Raw genomic sequence first — 23,123 nt, 5'->3', positions numbered from 1 at the left:
GGCTGGGAGAGTCCGGAAGCCTGGGTGCTTCTGTGCTTCCAGCAGACCTTCCATCCAGGATGGAGGAGAGACGTGCGGGAGAGGCGTGTGACAGAAAAGGTACGTTTATTTTTTTCATTTTTATTTAATCCATCTCCTCGCCCCATCACCCCTGTTCCGAGGCAGCCACCACTGGATGTACAGCAGTCCCTCATGCATTACAATTGTATTGTCACACCAAGAACCCAATAACTCAAAATGAAGGAACAATACCTCTCTGGGCAGAGCAAAGCCCACACCAAGTATCTTTTAAATAACTGGGAACAATAGATAAATATTAACACATGCACTTGTTGAACTTGATCTTAAAAGCACAATTACTTGGTGTGTACTGTGAGCAGGGAGGCAAGAACTTGAGTATAAACATTGTCTTCATTTATCACTCCTGTTTGTTGGACTATGTTATTGGCTTCTCTGGTGTTGTTGTTTATAAAGAACTTTGGTTCAGTAGTGTCAATTCACAACCCAGATCTGTTGACTCAGTGTGAGTGTTTGATTGGTTCAGATGCTCCGTCCATCACCACCCCCTTTTGTACCTCTTAAAAATTCAATGGCATTCTATCCATATGACAAAAGAGTGTCATGTGCAATAAGGTCTGTGTATGAGCACTAAGACAGAGACAGAAACAATTCCCTTATGAGAACACACTGGAAATCTTTTAGGGATTTTCTAGAAGCCCTCACACACCAACCTGGTTGGTGACATGCTTCATCATCGGGCCTCCCTGGTGTGCTGCAACGCCAGATTACTGCGGAGCTGGTTTTTCATGACAGTGATGTGAAAAAAGGAAATGTAGTTTAAAAATGTCTAGAACTGTACCAAACAGAAATTTTATTCACTGGTCAGTCAGACATGGTTACAAGATATGTGTGGGAAATCTACCAAAAATTGTTATGGAAGTTTCCACTTATAGTGGGGTCGACATGTTTCTGCCCGTTTATGTGTGTAATTTACTGGGCGTTCTTCAGGACCGTGTTAAATGTACCTAGGCGGTATGGGCGCGCTAAGGCCCACCCTGACCAGAGGATGTGACAGTTAAAAATTTAGATTCTAGTGTAAAAATTAGGTGCAAGAAAACAAACCAACAAGTTGTGGGATTTACCTCTGATATGAAGAACCTGTATAGTCTGGAAAAACAAAAGAGAGACATACATACATATAAGAAAAACATATACTTAATGCTCTCGGTATGAAACTGTTTTCTGCTAGGTCAGTCTCTGCATCAAAGTGTGCTATATACTAGTCTGGAAGGTGACCCATGTGCCATAAGTTATATATTAGTGTGAGAAAGCACTGTATAATTGCCCTGGGGGGGCATTACAGGCGTGTGGGCATGCACTATGGCAAAAAGGAATGGGGCCACAAGACAGAGTGGCTAATTATACATCACTCGTGAATAGCGATCAATGGGCCATAAATGTACGGCCAAAGGTGCTAGCATTGACTCTAAAGTAACACGCTTAACAATTGTGTAAGGCATGTTAATCTCACTTGTAGGTTAAAAGATCCACGCCCCAAAGGTCTCGGGAGGGGGTGGAGGCGACAATGGCACACCCTGTAGGGGAACATCAGATAGAAGAAAGCCAGGTAAATATTATGCGCCAAAAATGGTAGCGAAAATGTAAGTTACTTATCTCTGTGATAATGGAAAGAAGAAGTCTTACGCCCGCAACGCCTGGCACCTGCTCAGCACCTATCTGCTCCTGTAACCGGACCTCGTGGATGTAAGCCGGGGGTCAGAGAAAGCTAGTGAGGAGTGCCGGTGGGGGCCGGGTGACGCGCAGGGTGCGGCAGCCAATCAGGGGGCCGCTCTGGGAAAGAGGCTTGGAATACAAGCCTGGGCAGCAACCAATCATTGGGCCCGTTTGAAAGAGAGGCTTGAAACTCAAGCCGAGTTGAAAACCACGGAGCTTTATTCCGGGGAATTTCAATGAGCAGACACCGAAATGCCCGAGTAGCTAGGGCCGGTGTCAGGCAGCTCCTAAAAGTTGAATAGAAGTTGCTGTGCTGGGATAGGAGAAGTTAAGAAAATAGTTAAGGAAATAAATACAGTTTTTATGATGATGCACTTGGTAAAAAATGGAATTAAAAAGGACAGTGAGTGGCTGAAGAGCCTATCGCCAGGGTCTACATGGGCAAGTCCTATGTGGTTAATCTGGAGTGTGCAGACCATATTAACCGCGCCTCCTCAGAATACTGCCAAGGGCCCGGGAAGAAATGGATGGATCATCAACCCAGGGGAAGTATAAATTTATACAGATCACGGACTTAGACTATGGGTCGGTGTTCTCAGGGAGCATGTGCCATACAGTACTTTACTGGAATGACTGAATGGTTGATCACCTATGTTGGAAAAGAGGGGGGATGTAAATGGTCAGCATTTCAGTACTGTAGACCAGGGGATCTGGTCATTAAGACCATGCAGATGAGTGTCAAGTCTGTACACCCATCGTTGTTCTTTCTCGTACAGAACACTCGCGGTGTTTCTCTCTGAGTCAATTTGCTCGATGACGGTCCACTGAAGGTCGTTGGGGGTATGATTCTGTTGGAGGAAATGTTCACTCAGCTTGGTGGTTATTTTGCGGCATCTGATGTTACTGCGGTGTTCGCAGATGCGTTGTTTAATTTTGCGGGTGGTCATTCCAATGTATATTTTCTCGCAGGTGCAGGTGATAAGATAGACGACGTTCGTGGAGTTGCAGTTCGTATGTTTCTTTTGTATCCAGGTTTTACCTGGTTCAAGGGAGAGTTGTTTTGTGTGTGTCGTCAAGTGGCACACACTGCAATTTGAACAAGGGTAATGCCCATCGATAGGGGGCAGACCCCATGCACTAGTGATTGATCTATCATTGTGAAGGTTGGGCTTGTCAGTTTTTGGTCGTGTGTGGACCAGAGAATCCTTGAGGCTTGTGGCCTTTTTAAAAGAAAAAAGTGTTTTTTGCCAATTTCTTTTGTTTCTCGTGATTATCCTCCAGTGTCTATTCACTGATTTTTTCATATCGTTTGATAAACTGCTGTAGGTTGTGACGCACGTTAGTGGTATCTCTGTAGGCTCCCTCATGGTGTCATCGAGAAGTGCTTCACGTGGTTGGTTTCTTGCTCGTTTGTTGCCCTTTTTTAGGATTTTGGCAGGGTATCCTCTTGATTGTAATCTCTGTGTGAGGTCAAACGCCTGAGTTTTGTAATCACTGATGTTGCTGCAATTTCTGCGTATTCTGAGGTACTGGCCATAGGGTAAATTCTCCCTGAGTGGTCTTGGATGGAAGCTCGAAAACTCCAGTAAATTGTTCTTAGCTGTTGGCTTATAATGCGTTTTTGTGGTTAAAGTTGTACCACTCACTGTGATTACCACGTCCAGGAATATCATCTCCTTCTTGCTGAAGCAGTGTGTGAATTTTAAATATGAGTCTAAGGTATTGACCAGCTCAGAAATAGTTCCAAGGATGTTTGGTCACATTTCCAGATTAGGAAGATGTCATTAATATACCTCCTCTATAATCCTATGGAGGAGGCAAAGGGGTTGCTGGATGGTATAATATGTCTGGACTCGAAATTGTAGACATACAGGCCCGCTATGCTAGGAGCAAACGTGCTGCCCATCGAAGTTCCAGTGCTCTGGAGATATAATTTGCCTTTATGTTCAAAATAGTTTTCTTTTAAGGCTATCGTAGCACATTGTAATATGAAAGACTTAGGAGTTTGGTATTCCCACTCTATTGAGTTCAAAGCTGTCACCAGGACTCTCAGGGTATCATCCTGGGGGATACTGGTGTAAAGACTCTCAATATCAAGAGTCACTAGGATAATTGAGTCTTCCTCTACGGTTACTTGTTTGAGTAATTGTAACAGGTTCTTGGTATCTTTAAGATATGTCGTAGTTTTCTGTATTAGAGGTTTCAAATAGTCATCACAGAAAGTTGACAGGGGTTCGAGGAGGGACCCAATATCTGACACAATAGGTCTGCCTGGTGGTGGGATTGTGTTTTTATGGGTCTTTGGCAAGGTGTAGAAGTATGGAATTGTCGTGCCATCGGCCGTTAGAAAGGCCGCATCATTTTTGGAGACAAAATCATTCTCTTCTGCTTCTTTCACAAGGTTGTGGATCCGTGTCCTCAAATCAGGTGTCGGGTCTACTGTGAGAGGGGTGTAATTGGTTCTATTATTCAGGAGGTCCATACATACTTTTTCATAGTCTGTGGTATTTTGGATCACTATGCCACCACCCTTATCCGCAGGCTTGATGGTAATTTCTTTATCACTCTTAAGACTCTCGAGGGCTTGGTATTCAGAGGCCGAAAAGTTCTTAAAAGGTGTCGGTGTAGGTAGGGATTCCATATCGTTGAACACTGCTTGTTCAAATGCCGTAATCTCTGCCGGGATGGTGTGTGGGGGTGGGACAAAGGTTGATTTTAACCTCAAGTTAGTGTCAGAAATGGGGAGATCTGTGGTCGGATCTTCTTTAGACTCAAAGAATGCTTTTAATTTTAGTTTCCTGAAAAATTCAGCTAACTCACAATGGAGTTTGAATTTATCCGGTCTGGCAGTGGGAACAAACCCAAGGCCTTTCTCAAGAACCTTGATTTCCATCGGGTGTAGTGTTTTGTTGGAGAGATTAGTTATTAAACTCCCTGGGCACTTGTACCCGGTATTGGTGTTTTGCTTCGGGTGTGATTCCCTACTGGGTCCTCCGTTTCCCAGGTGACTTGGTGGTTGCCTCGTCTCCTGCCTCTTCACCTCCCGCCTCTCTCTAAAAAAGCTATCTGGTGTTGGTTCTGGGGAAATTGGGGCTGCATATAAGGATTCCAACCCATCATTTGAAACCCCCTCTTCGAAATTCAGCAAACAGAGTCACACTTCAAAGCCACTATAACAGGCTACAAAAAAAAGCTGGATGAGATTAATAAAGAACTGGCGGAATATAAAGAATCTTTATTGCAGTCCAAGCTCACCAAATTTCAGAAAGACCTCAAGAAATTTGAGTATAATAAGGTGTACCCCTATTCAGACCCCGACTACACCCCACCGCGAAGAGACCTAAATAAATCTGCAGACTCAGACAGCAATTCCTCTAACAGCAGCACATCCAGCAATCACAGCCAGAAACCTAAAGGACGAAGAGGGGGTAGAGGCAGATCCAACTACCACAATCAACAACAGAGGTGGCCAACATTTGGAACACCAGGCAATGGGCCGCCTCCGCTTTTCTTCCAACAACCACCACCATTTCAAATGATGGGTTGGAATCCTTATATGCAGGCCCAATTTCCCCAGAACCAACACCAGATGCCTTTTTTAGAGAGAGGCGGGAGGGGAAGGGGCAGGAGACGAGGCAACCAGCAAGTCATCTGGGAAACGGACGACCCAGTAGGGAATCACACCCAAAGTAAAACACCAATACCGGGTACAAGTGCCCAGGGAGTTTAATAACTAATCTCTCCAACAAAACACTAAACCCGATGGAAATCAAGGTTCTTGAGAAAGGCCTTGGGTTTGTTCCCACTGCCAGACCGGATAAATTCAAACTCCATTGTGAGTTAGCTGAATTTTTCAGGAAACTAAAATTAAAAGCATTCTTTGAGTCTAAAGAAGACCCGACCACATATCTCCCCATTTATGACACTAACTTGAGGTTAAAATCAACCTTTGTCCCACCCCCACACACCATTCCGGCAGAGATTACGGCATTTGAACAAGCAGTGTTCAACGATATGGAATCCCTACCTACACGACACCTTTTAAGAACTTTTCGGCCTCTGAATACCAAGCCCTCGAGAGTCTTAAGAGTGATAAAGAAATTACCATCAAGCCTGCGGATAAGGGTGGTGGCATAGTGATCCAAAACACCACAGACTATGAAAAGTATGTATGGACCTCCTGAATAATAGAACCAATTACACCCCTCTCACAGTAGACCCGACACCTGATTTGAGGACACGGATCCACAACCTTGTGAAAGAAGCAGAAGAGAATGATTTTGTCTCCAAAAATGAGGCGGCCTTTCTAACGGCCAGTGGCACGACATTTCCATACTTCTACACCTTGCCAAAGACCCATAAAAACACAATCCCACCACCAGGTAGACATATTGTGTCAGGTATTGGGTCCCTCCTCGAACCCCTGTCAACTTTCTGTGATCACTATTTGAAACCTCTAATACAGAAAACTACGACATATCTTAAAGATACCAAGAACCTGTTACAATTACTCGAACAAGTAACCTTCGAGGAAGACTCAATTATCCTAGTGACTCTTGATATTGAGAGTCTTTACACCAGTATCCCCCAGGATGATACCCTGAGAGTCCTGGCGACAGCTTTGAACTCAATAGAGTGGGAATACCAAACTCCTAAGTCTTTCATATTACAATGTGCTAAGATAGCCTTAAAAGAAAACTATTTTGAACATAAAGGCAAATTATACCTCCAGAGCACTGGAACTTCGATGGGCAGCACGTTTGCTCCTAGCATAGCGGGCCTGTATGTCTACAATTTCAAGTCTAGACATATTATACCATCCAGCAACCCCTTTGCTTCCTCCATAGGATTATGGAGGAGGTATATTGATGACATCTTCCTAATCTGGAAAGGTGACCAAACATCCTTGGAACTATTTCTGAGCTGGGTCAATACCTTAGACTCCTATATAAATTCACACACTGCTTCAGCAAGAAGGAGGTGATATTCCTGGACGTGGTAATCACAGTGAGTGGTACAACTTTAACCACAAAAACACATTGTAAATGTAAATATAAATGTACAGGAATTTATATAACGCAAATCACCAAGCGGTTTCTAAGCGCTTGCTTAGGGAACCCGTCCTGGTATTCCCCTGTGAGGGTATCCGCAAGGTGAAAGCCAGGCATCCCGCCGCGAGGGACCGTTGTGGATATTAAGCAAGCTATTGCCCAGAGTCGCAGAGTGTGAACCCGTGAATCGAGTAGGCACCGGAGCGAGAATTGTCGAGTCCATGGACATTTTAGGACTCAAGACCCCGCCGAGCCGGGAATTGAACCCTGGTCCCGGGCTGACCTCTGCTTCCAAGTCTGCCTCCTCTAACCAGTGAGCCACACTTCTCCACAAAAACACATTATAAGCCAACAGCTAAGAACAATTCACTGGAGTTTTCGAGCTTCCATCCAAGACCACTCAGGGAGAATTTAACCTATGGCCAGTACCTCAGAATACGCAGAAATTGCAGCAACATCAGTGATTACAAGACTCAGGCGTTTGACCTCACACAGAGATTACAATCAAGAGGATACCCTGCCAAAATCCTAGAAAAGGGCAACAAACGAGCAAGAAACCAACCACGTGAAGCACTTCTCGAGGACACCATGAGGGAGCCTACAGAGATAACACTAATGTGTCACAACCTACAGCAGTTTATCAAACGATATGAATAAATCAGTGTATAGGCACTGGAGGATAATCACGAGTAACAAAAGAAACTGGCAAAAAACACTTTTTTCTTTTAAAAAGGCCACAAGCCTCAAGGATTCCCTGGTCCACACACGACCAAAAACTGACAAGCCCAACCTTCACAATGATAGATCAATAACTAGTGCATGGGGTATGCCCCCTATCGTTGGGCATTACCCTTGTTCAAATTGCAGTGTGTGCCACTTGATGACACACACAAAACAACTCTCCCTTGAACCAGGTAAAACCTCCTGGATACAAAAGAAACATACGAACTGCAACTCCACGAACGTCATCTATCTTATCACCTGCACCTGCGGGAAAAGATACATTGGAATGACCACCCGCAAAATTAAACAACACATCTTCGAACACCGCAGTAACATCAGATGCCGCAAAATAACCACCAAGCTGAGTGAACATTTCCTCCAACAGAATCATACCCCCAACGACCTTCAGTGGACCGTCATCGAGCAAATTGACTCAGAGAGAAACACCGCAAGTGTTCTGTACGAGAAAGAACAACGCTGAGTGTACAGACTTGGCACTCATCTGCATGGTCTTAATGACCAGATCCCCTGGTCTACAGTACTGAAACGCTGACCATTTACATCCCCCCTCTTTTCCAACAATGGTGATCAAGCATTCAATCATTCCAGTAAAGTACTGTATGGTACATGCTCCCTGAGAACACCGACCCATAGTCTAAGTCCGTGATCTGTATAAACTCATACTTCCCCTGGGTTGATTATCCATTCATCTCTTCCCGGGCCCTTGGCAGTATTTTGAGGAGGCCCGGTTAATATGGTCTGTACACTCCAGATTAACCACCTATGACTTGCCCATGTAGACCCTGGCGATAGGCTCTTCAGCCACTCACTGTCCTTTTTAATTCCGTTTTTTACCAAGTGCATCATCATAAAAACTGTCTTTATTTCTTTAACTAGTTCCTTAACTTCTTCTATCCCAGCACAGCAACTTCTATTCAACTTTTAGGAGCTGCCTGACACCGGCCCTAGCTACTCGGGCATTTCGGTGTCTGCTCATTGAAATTCCCCGGAATAAAGTTCCGTGGTTTTCAACTCGACTTGAGTTTCAAGCCTCTCTTTCAAACGGGCCCAATGATTGGTTGCTGCCCAGGCTTGTATTCCAAGCCTCTTTCCCAGAGCGGCCCCCTGATTGGCTGCCGCACCCTGCGCATCACCCGGCCCCCACCGGCACTCCTCATTAGCTTTCTCTGACCCCCGGCTTACATCCACGAGGTCCGGTTACAGGAGCAGCTAGGTGCCGAGCGGGTGCCAGGCGTTGCGGGCGTAAGACTTCTTCTTTCCATTATCACAGAGCTAAGTAACTTACATTTTCACTACCATTTTTGGCGCGTAATATTTACCTGGCTTTCTTCTATCTGATGTTCCCCTACAGGGTGTGCCATTGTCGCCTCCACCCCCTCCCGAGACCTATGGGGTGTGGATCTTATAACCTACAAGTGAGATTAACATGCCTCACACAGTTGTTAAGCCTGTTACTTTAGAGTCAATGCTAGCACCTTTGGCCGTACATTTATGGCCCATTGATCGCTATTCACGGGTGATGTATAATTAGCCACTCTGTCTTGTGGCCCCATTCCCTTTTGCCATAGTGCATGCCCACACGCCTGTAATGCCCCCCTGGGCAATTATACAGTGCTTTCTCACACTAATTTATATCTTATGGTACATGGGTCATCTTCCAGACTAGTATATAGCACTTTGATGCAGAGACTGACCTAGCAGAAAACAGTTTCATACAGAGAGCATTAAGTATATGTTTGTCCTATATGTATATATGTCTCTCTTTTGTTTTTCCAGACTATACAGGTTCCTCATATCAGAGGTAAATCCCACAACTTGTTGGTTTGTTTTCTTGCACCTAATTTTTACACTAGAATCTAAATTTTTAACTGTCACGTCCTCTGGTCAGGGTGGGCCTTAGCGCGCCCATACCGCCGAGGTACATTTAACACGGTCCTGAAGAATGCCAGTAAATTACACACATAAACGGGCAGAAACATGTCGACCCCACTATAAGTGGAAACTTCCATAACAATTTTTGGTAGATTTGCCACACATATCTTTTAACCATGTCTGACTGACCAGTGAATAAAATTTTTGTTTGGTACAGTTCTAGACATTTTTAAACCACAGTTCCTTTTTTCACATCACTGTCACGAAAAACCAGCTCCGCAGTAATCTGGCATTGCAGCACACCAGGGAGGCATTCGGCTTCTCCTGGTGGGCCCGATGATGAAGCATGTCACCAACCAGGTTGGTGAGTGAGGGCTTCTAGAAAATCCCTAAAAGATTTCCAGTGTGTTCTCATAAGGGAATTTTTTCTGTCTCTGTCTTAGTGATCATACACAGACCTTTTTGCACATGACACTCTTTTGTTGTTTGATATAAACCTAATCTGGGGGACTAAGAGTGTCTCTTGCCCTCTCTCTCTAATTGTTATTATATATTCTATCCATATGAAAATATAACTAGCTGACAAGCTTTTACGACATATCAAGCACAACTGTGAAAATTATGGCGCTTGGGTAGTTAAATAACATACAATATATTTACAGATATTCCTTTACTGTGAGCGGACAAAGTAGCTTTTGATAAGCATTGCAGAATTATTTATAAAACAATGCTGTTTAAATTTACCTCTTCTAGCTCACATGTGTAGCACGGTAGGGCAACATGGCATATGAACTGGATGTGTGACACATGTAGGGCCTTGTTACAATTGGTAATGAGTAAGGACCTAGGGGAAAAACATTTATTGTACAGCATTAATACAACCATTTGTGTGGTAAATATTAGAGTAAAGCTAGAGTACTTAAGATATTTCAAGACAGAGCCTTTCGATGCTGAGGTGATGGAACTGTGGTAATTGGCAGGGTGCTCAAGCAGAGCGACAGGACGTATATCCGCACAAAGGCAACAAGGAAAAAGACTAATATAAAAAGTGCTCAAGAATCATAGAAGTGTGGATTACACTGGAGAAGGGGGAGACATAGAAAGCTTTATAGAGAATGGCCTGCCCAACCAATCAGAAGAGTTGGTAAATGTAAATGCAGATCAAATTCCCTAAGGATGTTTTATGCTAAATGTACACATTGTGACCCAGAAAAGGCTTAGTTCTTGATTTTCCCCAAACTGGTTCCCTTTTTGATTTTGGAGATGCTCTAAGCACAAATAAAATACATCACCATCTTGGATTAATCTCGAGGTTGCAATAATGTCTTAAGTTGCAATGGGCATCGGCTCTGGAACCAGATCCCTGACTTGCCTGTTGTTCAGTAAGTCTTGATGATCTCATAAATTGGTATGCTGCTATCCACTGCACAATTGCTGGTGGAGGGGTTATCTGTCTTAACACCACTGCAGTGCTGCATGTCTGCTTCTCAAAGGGTGGTTAGCATGTGGTTAGTGGAAGAATGTATTGTGTTGTAGGTCAAGTCAGTTTCACATACATTTCCCCTTGAAAAACACAACTGTTGTTGCCTGTGAGGGTGATTGAGTGAATCCTTGCTAATTGTCTCCTACATGACTGTCTAATAATGCCTTGCCCTAGAACCAGCATTGTGGATGCTTGGACATTGCTTCAGAAGTCTTCTGCTCCAATCAATAGGTAGCTGGAGAGAACAGTAAGCTGAAACATTCATCAAAGGAATAAGGTTGCAGGTGAACTAGGGACATATTGTCATGAATATTATGACCTTTCTCTTCTCTGTATTCTCAAGGAAACATAATTTGTTATTGAACTGAACGCAAGCATAATTATTCAAACAGATATGTGGGTGTGAACCATCTCTGAAACTCCAATTTTTTTTTATTTTCTGCTATGCTCGAATTAGTTTAGTACTTGAAAGTAGCAAATTGAGGGTAGAATTGCTATAAAGATAGACAGCTATTATGCTGGAGTTTTTCCTCTTACTTAGGCTTTTGATAAACGTTGCTGCTGCCATTTTATTTGTCTTTATTGTTGTTATAATTCATATCATATGTACTAGAATAGGCTTTTGATTGTTTTTTAAAAACTTTAAAATGTATAACTCCTTTTCTAGTGTTTGTGACTGTGTTGTTCCTTAATGAAAGAGGGTTTGGGGTACCAATAATTAGCCCTATAATTTCCTTTGGGATTGATCATTATCTGAAGCACATCTTACTTAAATATTGCTCAGTGAATTGGGTCATGGTTGCAGTCCAACTTATTTTCTGTCTCAGGTTGGCATATTGACTGCATCCTTGAGGCGAGAGGATCTAGGAAACCACATTTCTGATTCTAGAGCAATATAGAAAAAGTATCAATGTTTTGCCACATTTTAGAATCAAGCTCCAGGTTGCCCTCTTGTGGTACCCTAGAATGAGTCCCCCCATTGCTACAGAGTAATGTGATGTATATGAGTCACCTCATGCCTTCACATATCCATTACTTCATCAGACGTATCTGCCCAGGTTCAAACTCCAGACATTCTACCAATTTAAGCATACATGGACCCACTTCAGTATACTCTCACAATGACTGTGTGATCCCAGGCTTTTGATGTCCAATTCTCCGTAGTCAATCCTGACTTCCAGGTAACTGCAGCAAGGCTGTGACAGAGGACGTGGTGCCAAACCCCTCTGCCTAAACCCCTGGCTTGCTTAATTTTGCTCTGAGATAGTACAACCACCAAAGGACTACCCCTTAGGCTATTCATAACTGCACACTATCACAAGCATGAATAACACCAAAATCCTAGGCTCACTCAATCAATCAATCAGTAAATAAAAGCTTCATTTGATTTTTTACTGAAAAATCATAAAAGCATACACTGTAAAACACATATGGATTTCACAATCAGAAACTGAATAAAATAAAATTACTTTAAAAAAAAGAAAAAGAAAAAAAAGTTCAATGGCACAAAATTCATATGAGAGTAGTTGTTCTGCATTTAGGCATCCAAATGCACATGGCGGTGCCAGCATAAACCCATTGTACCTTGTCCCGCTAGGCGGATGGTAAAGGACCGCCTTGCGGGACCAGGGCGGACGGTCTTTCTGTCCGCCGCGGACCAATCCCATTCCTACTGCCATCCTGATGTGGCGGTGGGAATATTGAGGTTGATGGCGGGCGGTCCCCACCACCGAGCTGGCGGTCCTCACCGCCGGCCCAGTGGTGGTAGAACACCCGCCCTCGTAATCGGCCCCTATTTCTCCTGATTATTCTTCCAAAAAAAGTTTATCCGAAGCAAAACAAGTGGTTATAGCTTATATAAAGTAACCCATGGGCACCAGCAGTGAGGCACCAACTGAAACAGTTTCCCTTGAGAAGCTTTAAATAGAAATGAATGTTAAATTGTTGAAATCAAAGTGTTCCTTCCTTGCTGACACAATGAAATGTGAATAGTTTCCAGCATTGTGAGCTAAATTTTGCAACTATCAAAGTAAGCTCTTAAATATTCAATGGCATTCTATTCATATGAAAAAATAACTAGCTGACAAGCTTTTACGACATATCAAGCACAACTGTGAAAAATATGGCACGTGGGTAGTTAAATAACATACAATATGTTTACAGATATTCCTTTACTGTGAGCGGACAAAGTAGCTTTTGATAAGCATTGCAGAATTATTTACAAAACAATGCTCTTTAAATGTACTGTGAAAAGGTAGGGCCGAATTCGACCAAGAACCCTTCAGTATTTGCCCGGCGTTAGCCACCTCTCATACCATTCGAGATTACCAAACAAAGAGGCAGGCGCTGGAGACGGAAGGCAGGAAACAGGAGTTTATTCCGACGGAGCAGAACACGTCAAATCAGACAACAGGGTATCTTCTCGAGGTGCTCTAACCGCATCTCTGAGGCCTGGCCTCTTATACACAGGTTTATGGCTTTATTACATACACTGCATCCGTAATGTTTCTTTGAAGGACAGAAAAGACATCCTCGGAATCCCCGGTCCAGGCCCGTTCCCACACACATCTACAGTAGAGTTCCCACCCCGATCTCAGCATGTGGTGGTTATCGCGCAGCAGGACATTCCGCTGGGAACGGGGATGTGTGTGATCAGTCGGAACTTCGCGGTGCGAAAGCATTGATTAATCCCCGCTCCTTTGATGTGAGGCGAGGTCCTACTGTAGGGGGCAATAAACTGCATCTGTTGGGCTAGGTGATGGCCTGGGATCAGGCCGGACAATCGGGCAGGGAGGAAGAGGTTATCAAAAGGCCTGTTCTTTGAATGAGATGATAGAGCGAGGGGGTTCGCCACGGGATGTGGCTCGGAGACAGGGTCGCGTTAGAGGTGTGTTTATGGCCCAAGCAGGAGAGACCGGGGACTGTCGGGGCCCGGGGGAGAGACGCGCAGGCTATTGGCAGTGGGCAGAGAGGCCACGACACACAAAATGGCTGCCACTTACGTGCATGATGGGGCCTAAAAGGGACAAGATGGCGTGGCCACTGTTTCACGATTTTCACTTTACTTTCAACAGTGGCTGGGGGTGAACATAAATGAACGCCGCTTATATATACCTAATTTTAGTCATTTTCCACAGTCCCCAGTTTTTATCATAAGTTAGTTCACTTCTGTTCATGTCACAGGGGAGGATGTGCAAGCTGACATTAGTTATACAATTCGCTTTGGTAGCCCATATGCATTACAGGCAGATGGAAATAATTCTGCTATCAATGCAGACAGAATCGTACATAACCATATGAAGTCAATGTGATGGGCGGGGAGACAGTGCATACAAAATTACATTAGCTGTGTCATACGTTAGACGTTGGAGGCGGGGACATTACTTTAGACGATGTAGGAGATTCGTCCGAATACAAACATGATGTCATACAAAAATGTTCTGGCAGGAGAAGGGCTATTATCACTTGAGGTCTGGACTCCATGGGGGTCAAAACTAGACAGCATGTTCATGTGCATAACTGGTGTTCTACAATCATCAAGATACAGAGTTAACGCCTTCTTAGTTATCCATGTACAGTTGAAAGTGACCGATGTAAGGTTTCGAAAGCTCAATTGGGTGGTAATCAAATACAAAGCGGTTGGGAGAGGAATTCAACTTAATACAAGGGGCAGTCAAGGGGTGGCAATGTTCAAAGTAAGGGTTCGTCTTTCCAGTGTCTTATTACAGCGAGCCATCACTGGTAGGCTCTCATTGTTTTTCTTCTTTCGTTGGCACTGTTGAGCACCGGCGGTGGAGCTATGCGTCCAGCTCGGATTCAGATTTCCCGTTGCAGGGTGTGGCCACTCTTTGCTCTCGGGCCACAGTCCTGTTTGTCCTGTTACCTAACTAATCTACCATAGGTACTTTAGTCGGGGTACCCGTATTCCGTTCTTCTTTCGGGACAAACCCTATTCTATCTTTTGTGCTGTGTTTCTTTTTTAGGTCAAGTTCAAAAACTCCATATGGAAAAAGGGGTAAGGGGTGCGTGCTTTGGGAGGCCGAGGGAAAAGAGGGTGGAGTGGGATCAGGTCTGAAACGGACCAAGGAGGGCAGAAATTTCAAGCAAGTGGGCCCATCAATCGGGCACAATGGTCTGGGACTTTCGGCACGAGCTTATCAACATGCAGGGGCTTCTGGACAGCCCTTCTTTCCTTCACTTTCCACGTTGAGAATGGTGCCTTGTCCCGCAACTCTTTGCTCTGTGGCTCCACCTTGGTCGAGGTCATAGATATTCCCCGATCTGCAGCCAGGCTGTGCGTCACGTCCGGCCCCTCTCCTACGACGACCGCACGTTATCTTTAAATGAGTACAAAAAAACAAGTCTTAGAGAACTGGCAGGGGAAGATGTTTACACACTTTAATTTCTCTCCCAACCCCAAGTAGTTGGGGAAACGTTTATTGGTCACGATAGGGTGGATGCTTAGTAATCCTTACATCGGTGTATGCTGTTAACTCATGCATCATTGCTGTGGTGCAGGTCTGCAAGTATCTTTCTATTTTCAAACATCATGTCTGTCTGGTGTCTATTCCTGTTATATTCGCGAGCGTGGCAAGAAGTCTGATATCCAACAATTACATGGTTCATCGAATTCAAACCGGCTCCTTCAGTAGAGACTTGTGTTTTTCTAAAACAAATCCTGTTGAGCTATATTTTTCTTCAAGGTCTGCTAATTCATAAAAAGTGTGAAGTGCTTATTATCATGGGCTTACAGCTACCTTTTCCAGGGAAGGACATACGTTAAGCATTTTTTTCTTTTCTGACAGCAACGGCTAACTTTTATCAGTTTTTGGACGATTTAACTTTAAAAACAAGGTCATCAGCTACAGTCTTTAAGATTTTCTGGGACGGCTGGTTACAGAACTGGGACCATTCTGGAAAAACGGGGACGTTTCGGACATTCTACTTAAGTGCAATGGGCGGTGGTAATCCAAATGATGAGAGTGGTGTTACTAAAGCACTAAAACAAAAGCCACTGACATATAGTTCCCTTTTAAGGGTCAGATTAGGGGACATTAGTCGTCTTACCTGTCCTTTCTTTCTCAGCCAATTAAGTTCCATCATTTTACAGAAAGGAGAGGTAGTAATATGGAAAAATACGATTGTTTTGTTTCTGTCAATTTGTTCAAACACTGTCGTGTCTAAAGCCAATTATACCTGTGCCGGCGAGGTACAGTGTCGTCATTTATTCAAAAAGGGAGCAAGGGAGCCCTCAGAGGGAGAGAGCGTCGTGTGCACCAAATAGGCTATTAGTACATGTACAACATAAAGAGAGAGAGAGAGAAACGTGTATAATAATAGGTTATTCAGTGCACACACATATAGAACAGTACGGGTCGGTTTCACGTAAAAACACACGAACTGAGGGAAAACATAAATTCATAGTTTACGTACACACAAATACCAGATAGGGTGCGACAGTACATACATCAAGTACGGAAACCTAAGACAGAACACAGAGCTATTTTGGGCAAAAGGACTTTGTCATGCATGTTGCGTATTCTCAGTATTCCCTTTAATTCATTTTGGGGGTCGAGCTCTTTGTTCTCCTTCCTTCCTAATAGTAGACAATTTTTGTTGGCAACCTCGCTTCAAAAATACTTACTCCTTTTTAATTGGTCGGACACTAGTCCAGTCGCGCTTATACTCATGGTGGGGTCTTCCAACATCTAGCAAATGATGATCCAAGCTGAGGTAAAGAAGGGGTGTCAGTCGGACGTGCGGTGGTACAATTCTGGCTTTTCTATGAGGGTGGAAGGAGAAGGGGTAAATCTAAAAAATAACAATATCCCTAATATCTGGGCTGAGGGGGATTTTGGATGAACCCCAACCCGGGGTACTCTTAACTTTTCTTATTTAGTCAGCACATAAATCGACTCACTGGTGCGCATTATTTTGGGTGTACATTTGGGATATCGGTTGGGGTTGGGTTCGTCGTACTGAAATAAGGCTTCAAGTTTCTGGTGTAGGCCACTCTCCCATCCGCTAGCTCCAGAGAGAGTCGTTGCTAAGTAAGGAAAGTGCTATATTTTTATTCGTCTTTTACATGCAGGTACCATGTTCGGGCTTAATTTTCCTATCCCATTAACCGTTTCGATCAACGCCTCAATCATACAAAAAGCATTATTTTATTGACCCAGACGTGTGCCACACATACGCATTCATACCGTACAAATCAGGGCCCATGCGCACATTTATACCATACAAGTTTTCACGCTCCCAGAGATAGCTCCTACATATAATGTACCGTCTCACAGAGCTAGCCTATTTTCCTCGCGTGGAACACGGTGCGGTTTTAGGTCTTCTCCATACTTCAGCTGAAATTCCGATGTAACCTGCAAAAAGGAAAAGAGGGGGGGCAGCGTTCAAAGCACATCAGCGCGCATAAACACGAAAATGTTTTTACCTACCACGTACTTGACTTATCTCTCTGGGATGCAGTCCCTTATGTCTCGGCATTGAAGCCCAGAGGAACTGGTAGTGCGGCAAAGATAACCAATGGTAGTCTGTTCATTACAAAGATCGCCCGAGGGCGGTAGTACAGACCGCGTGTAGGAGAGGGTCAAAGGCCAGGGGTATTCAGTATAAGGTGGGGGGGGGTGAAGGATTCATGTTTTCATTCGAGGAAAAGAAAAGGTTTATGGTGGTATAGGGTCGTTCCTGTTCGCAGAGCATGGTATATAAAAAAAAACAACCCTATTAATCTAAATGACTGTTACGATGCTAGTTCCATATATTTTTCTTTTAAAACCTTGATTGTAAAAATGTCAGCATTCAAATACGGGCCTCCAACCATACAGGCCGGCCACGGGGCAGACGGGAAACGCATGAGGTAAGGAGAGATTACACTGTAGTATAGGAGTACGTAACGAGCGAGCCATTTAGTTGGAAAAAACTAAACGTGACAAACGGTTGCAGGATCAGTGAAGGTTGATTTTATCATTGAAAGTATAACAGGATCAGTTACAATAAAATCGTTCATACGCATACTTTTTTAAGTCAAGTTCAAAAACTCCATATGGAAAAAGGGGTGATGGGTGCGTGCTTTGGGAGGCCGAGGGAAAAGAGGGTGGAGTGGGATCAGGTCTGAAACGGACCAAGGAGGGCAGAAATTTCAAGCAAGTGGGCCCATCAATCGGGCACAATGGGCTGGGACTTTCGGCACGAGCTTATCAACATGCAGGGGCTTCTGGACAGCCCTTCTTTCCTTCACTTTCCATGTTGAGAATGGTGCCTTGTCCCGCAACTCTTTGCTCTGTGGCTCCACCTTGGTCGAGGTCATAGATATTCCACGATCTGCAGCCAGGCTGTGCGTCACGTCCGGCCCCTCTCCTACGACGACCGCACGTTATCTTTAAATGAGTACAAAAAAACAAGTCTTAGAGAACTGGCAGGGGAAGATGTTTACACACTTTAATTTCTCTCCCAACCCCAAGTAGTTGGGGAAACGTTTATTGGTCACGATAGGGTGGATGCTTAGTAATCCTTACATCGGTGTATGCTGTTAACTCATGCATCATTGCTGTGGTGCAGGTCTGCAAGTATCTTTCTATTTTCAAACATCATGTCTGTCTGGTGTCTATTCCTGGTATATTCGCGAGCGTGGCAAGAAGTCTGATATCCAACAATTACATGGTTCATCAAATTCAAACCGGCTCCTTCAGTAGAGACTTGTGTTTTTCTAAAACAAATCCTGTTGAGCTATATTTTTCTTCAAGGTCTGCTAATTCATAAAAAGTGTGAAGTGCTTATTATCATGGGCTTACAGCTACCTTTTCCAGGGAAGGACATACGTTAAGCATTTTTTTCTTTTCTGACAGCAACGGCTAACTTTATCAGTTTTTGGACGATTTAACTTTAAAAACAAGGTCATCAGCTACAGTCTTTAAGATTTTCTGGGACGGCTGGTTACAGAACTGGGACCATTCTGGAAAAACAGGGACGTTTCGGACATTCTACTTAAGTGCATTGGGCGGTGGTAATCCAAATGATGAGAGTGGTGTTACTAAAGCACTAAAACAAAAGCCACTGACATATAGTTCCCTTTTAAGGGTCAGATTAGGGGACATTAGTCGTCTTACCTGTCCTTTCTTTCTCAGCCAATTAAGTTCCATCATTTTACAGAAAGGAGAGGTAGTAATATGGAAAAATACGATCGTTTTGTTTCTGTCAATTTGTTCAAACACTGTCGTGTCTAAAGCCAATTATACCTGTGCCGGCGAGGTACAGTGTCGTCATTTATTCAAAAAGGGAGCAAGGGAGCCCTCAGAGGGAGAGAGCGTCGTGTGCACCAAATAGGCTATTAGTACACGTACAACATAAAGAGAGAGAGAGAGAAACGTGTATAATAATAGGTTATTCAGTGCACACACATATAGAACAGTACGGGTCGGTTTCACGTAAAAACACACGAACTGAGGGAAAACATACATTCATAGTTTACGTACACACAAATACCAGATAGGGTGCCACAGTACATACATCAAGTACGGAAACCTAAGACAGAACACAGAGCTATTTTGGGCAAAAGGACTTTGTCATGCATGTTGCGTATTCTCAGTATTCCCTTTAATTCATTTTGGGGGTCGAGCTCTTTGTTCTCCTTCCTTCCTAATAGTAGACAATTTTTGTTGGCAACCTCGCTTCAAAAATACTTACTCCTTTTTAATTGGTCGGACACTAGTCCAATCGCGCTTATACTCACGGTGGGGTCTTCCAACATCTAGCAAATGATGATCCAAGCTGAGGTAAAGAAGGGGTGTCAGTCGGACGTGCGGTGGTACAATTCTGACTTTTCTATGAGGGTGGAAGGAGAAGGGGTAAATCTAAAAAATAACAATATCCCTAATATCTGGGCTGAGGGGGATTTTGGATGAACCCCAACCCGGGGTACTCTTAACTTTTCTTATTTAGTCAGCACATAAATCGACTCACTGGTGCGCATTATTTTGGGTGTACATTTGGGATATCGGTTGGGGTTGGGTTCGTCGTACTGAAATAAGGCTTCAAGTTTCTGGTGTAGGCCACTCTCCCATCCGCTAGCTCCAGAGAGAGTCGTTCCTAAGTAAGGAAAGTGCAATATTTTTATTCGTCTTTTACATGCAGGTACCATGTTCGGGCTTAATTTTCCTATCCCATTAACCGTTTCGATCAACGCCTCAATCATACAAAAAGCATTCTTTTATTGACCCAGACATGTGCCACACATACGCATTCATACCGTACAAATCAGGGCCCATGCGCACATTTATACAATACAAGTTTTCACGCTCCCAGAGATAGCTCCTACATATAATGTACCGTCTCACAGAGCTAGCCTATTTTCCTCACGTGGAACACGGTGCGGTTTTAGGTCTTCTCCATACTTCAGCTGAAATTCCGATGTAACCTGCAAAAAGGAAAAGAGGAGGGGCAGCGTTCAAAGCACATCAGCGCGCATAAACATGAAAATGTTTTTACCTACCACGTACTTGACTTATCTCTCTGGGATGCAGTCCCTTATGTCTCGGCATTGAAGCCCAGAGGAACTGGTAGTGCGGCAAAGATAACCAATGGTAGTCTGTTCATTACAAAGATCGCCCGAGGGCGGTAGTACAGACCGCGTGTAGGAGAGGGTCAAAGGCCAGGGGTATTCAGTATAAGGTGGGGGGGGTGACGGATTCATGTTTTCATTTGAGGAAAAGAAAAGGTTTACGGTGGTATAGGGTCGTTCCTGTTCGCAGAGCATGGTATTTAAAAAAAAACAACCCTATCAATCTAAATGACTGTTACGATGCTAGTTCCATATATTTTTCTTTTAAAACCTTGATTGTAAAAATGTCAGCATTCAAATACGGGCCTCCAACCATACAGGCCGGCCACGGGGCAGACGGGAAACGCATGAGGTAAGGAGAGATTACACTGTAGTATAGGAGTACGTAACGAGCGAGCCATTTAGTTGGAAAAAACTAAACGTGACAAACGGTTGCAGGATCAGTGAAGGTTGATTTTATAATTGAAAGTATAACAGGATCAGTTACAATAAAATCGTTCATACGCATACCATGGGCGAGTATCATGAGTAACATTACTTCGGAGCTTTTAATACTACAATAATCAATAGTAAAAAACCCGACATCAATAGGGTTGTCCGCATGCCCAGTTAGTACACTTCCCCGCCCTCCATGTGCACAAAGACCGCATACATCCCCCATAACATCAAGGCTAAGTAACTAGAATCGTCATAAGGAGTTGCCAGTCCCGCCCCTACTGACGCCATTTTGGTCGGGGCCAGGCGGGTCCAGAGTATAGTTCAAATGCCTCCAATAACTAGCGGCCGAACCAGAATCCCTTTCGGCAGGTCAAAAAAATTCCGTCAACGCCAGCAGAAGGGACAGGCGGCATGAACCGCGACTTAAAGGCGAGGAAGGCAAAATCTTCCCTACCGGGTCACGCTGAGGTCCCACCGGAGCTGATCGAGTTGGCAGTCTACAGTGTCTCTTAGCAATTCGGACAAAGGCTGGTGTCAGCATGAGAGCACCTCCATCTTGTGACAACGTTGTGGCCACTCCGGAGAGCGGGACAGCAGGCGTATCCCTCCACAGATGCATTGAATCAGTCTTTCCTACGGCACCTGATGTGGATAAGGCGGCGGTCGCCCGGGGCAGCGGCATATCCATGGGGGATAGTCGAGCAACAGTGGCGGTTGCCCCCACCGGAAGCCCGCGGGAGTCGAGGGCCAACGACTCTCGTAGAATCTTTAAAACTGAGAGGACGTCTTCAAGAGTGGGGCTCATGCCCTAGCAGGCAAGCATCCGAGTTCCATGGTAGCCCAGAGCCATCCTAGTGGACCAGGCCCAAATCCGGGGTGCCGGCCGCCATCTTGAGAGCCCCCCCCCTCCCGCAGCTGTCCTTCACCACAGCCGCCGGAGCGGGTCCCCCGGCCAGTCAACCGCGGGGGCTCGTTGAGTGGAACGCTAATGGCAGTCTTAGTGCGGGAGAGGAACCTCCACCTGGGGGGGGCGGGGGAGAGGGGGCCGTCCGCGCCGCCTCTCCGCGGGCACCCCATGCCATCTGCGGGCGCCCCACGCCATCTCCTGGTGCAGGTATAAAAAATGGCTGGACCAGGCAACAAAGGAGGGGAGCCATCAGCAAGGCATCCCCCGCACACAACTTGCTGGACATCACCTCTGGACGATCTGGGGAGGGCCTCGGCGCGTTGGGTTGCCTCCGGCCTATTCACACAACGGGCCGCCACCGACGCTACCTCGCCGGCTGATGGCTTTTGTAGACTTTCTATAGCCCAAAGCCAACTAAAAAGTAGCCCAAAGTAGCCCAACATTGCTACTTTAAGGAAGGAGGGACAGGAACAGCGTCAAGCAGACGGCGAATGCGTTGGGATTGATGTTGCAGTCGGCTGCCATGTAAATAGTTGTGTAATAAAACGTTTTAACATGTTACTTTGCTGGAGTGTTGTATATATTTATAATATTTGCATAGGGTTTGTCGTTATTTGGGCGGGGTGGGCGGCAGAGCCGAGCTGTCTTGCGGTCATCATGGCGTCGAGCTCGGTTCTTCTCACTAGTTTCATATTTCTCATGAGGGGTTGTTCCTAATGTTTCTATTTTAGCGGGGTCAAAAAGATCCCATCAGTGGCCTACTGATTTTGCTTGATTCCTTTTGTTTTTCCTAACGATTTTTATGTTATAGTTTGCTAGCACGATACAGCGGCTAATCCGTATTTTTATATATATGTCCTTTTTATTAGGGGTGTCCTCCGGTGGAGCCGCATGATCTACCTCTAATAACGGTCCGGGCTGAACCAACTACTGAACAATGGGGAGAAGATAGGCATGACGGGTTACAATGGGGACAAAAGTCTGCACTACCTATCCTTCACTATCCGCAAAGACTAAACAGAGTATTGCGACTCTGTGCTCATTTGTGAATAGAGAATAACCCAAAGAGAACCAATTCCGAACGATCAATGTTCGGATAAACAATCAATCAAATGAGGGATAAAAATAGGCACAACGGATTACAACGGGGCTGCGTTACCTATCCTTCACTATCTGCAAAGACTAAACAGAGTATTGCGACTCTGTGCTTGTTTGCAAATAGAGAATGATCCAAAGAGAACCAATTCCAAAACAGTTAATGCTTGGATAACAATCAATCAAATGGAGAGGGAAGCAGGCACGACGGATTACAATGGGGGCAAA

The sequence above is a fragment of the Lissotriton helveticus genome, chromosome 12, assembly GCF_964261635.1.
Source record: "Lissotriton helveticus chromosome 12, aLisHel1.1, whole genome shotgun sequence".
Classification (NCBI taxonomy): domain Eukaryota; kingdom Metazoa; phylum Chordata; class Amphibia; order Caudata; family Salamandridae; genus Lissotriton; species Lissotriton helveticus.
Note: the sequence above shows the minus strand (reverse complement) of the source record.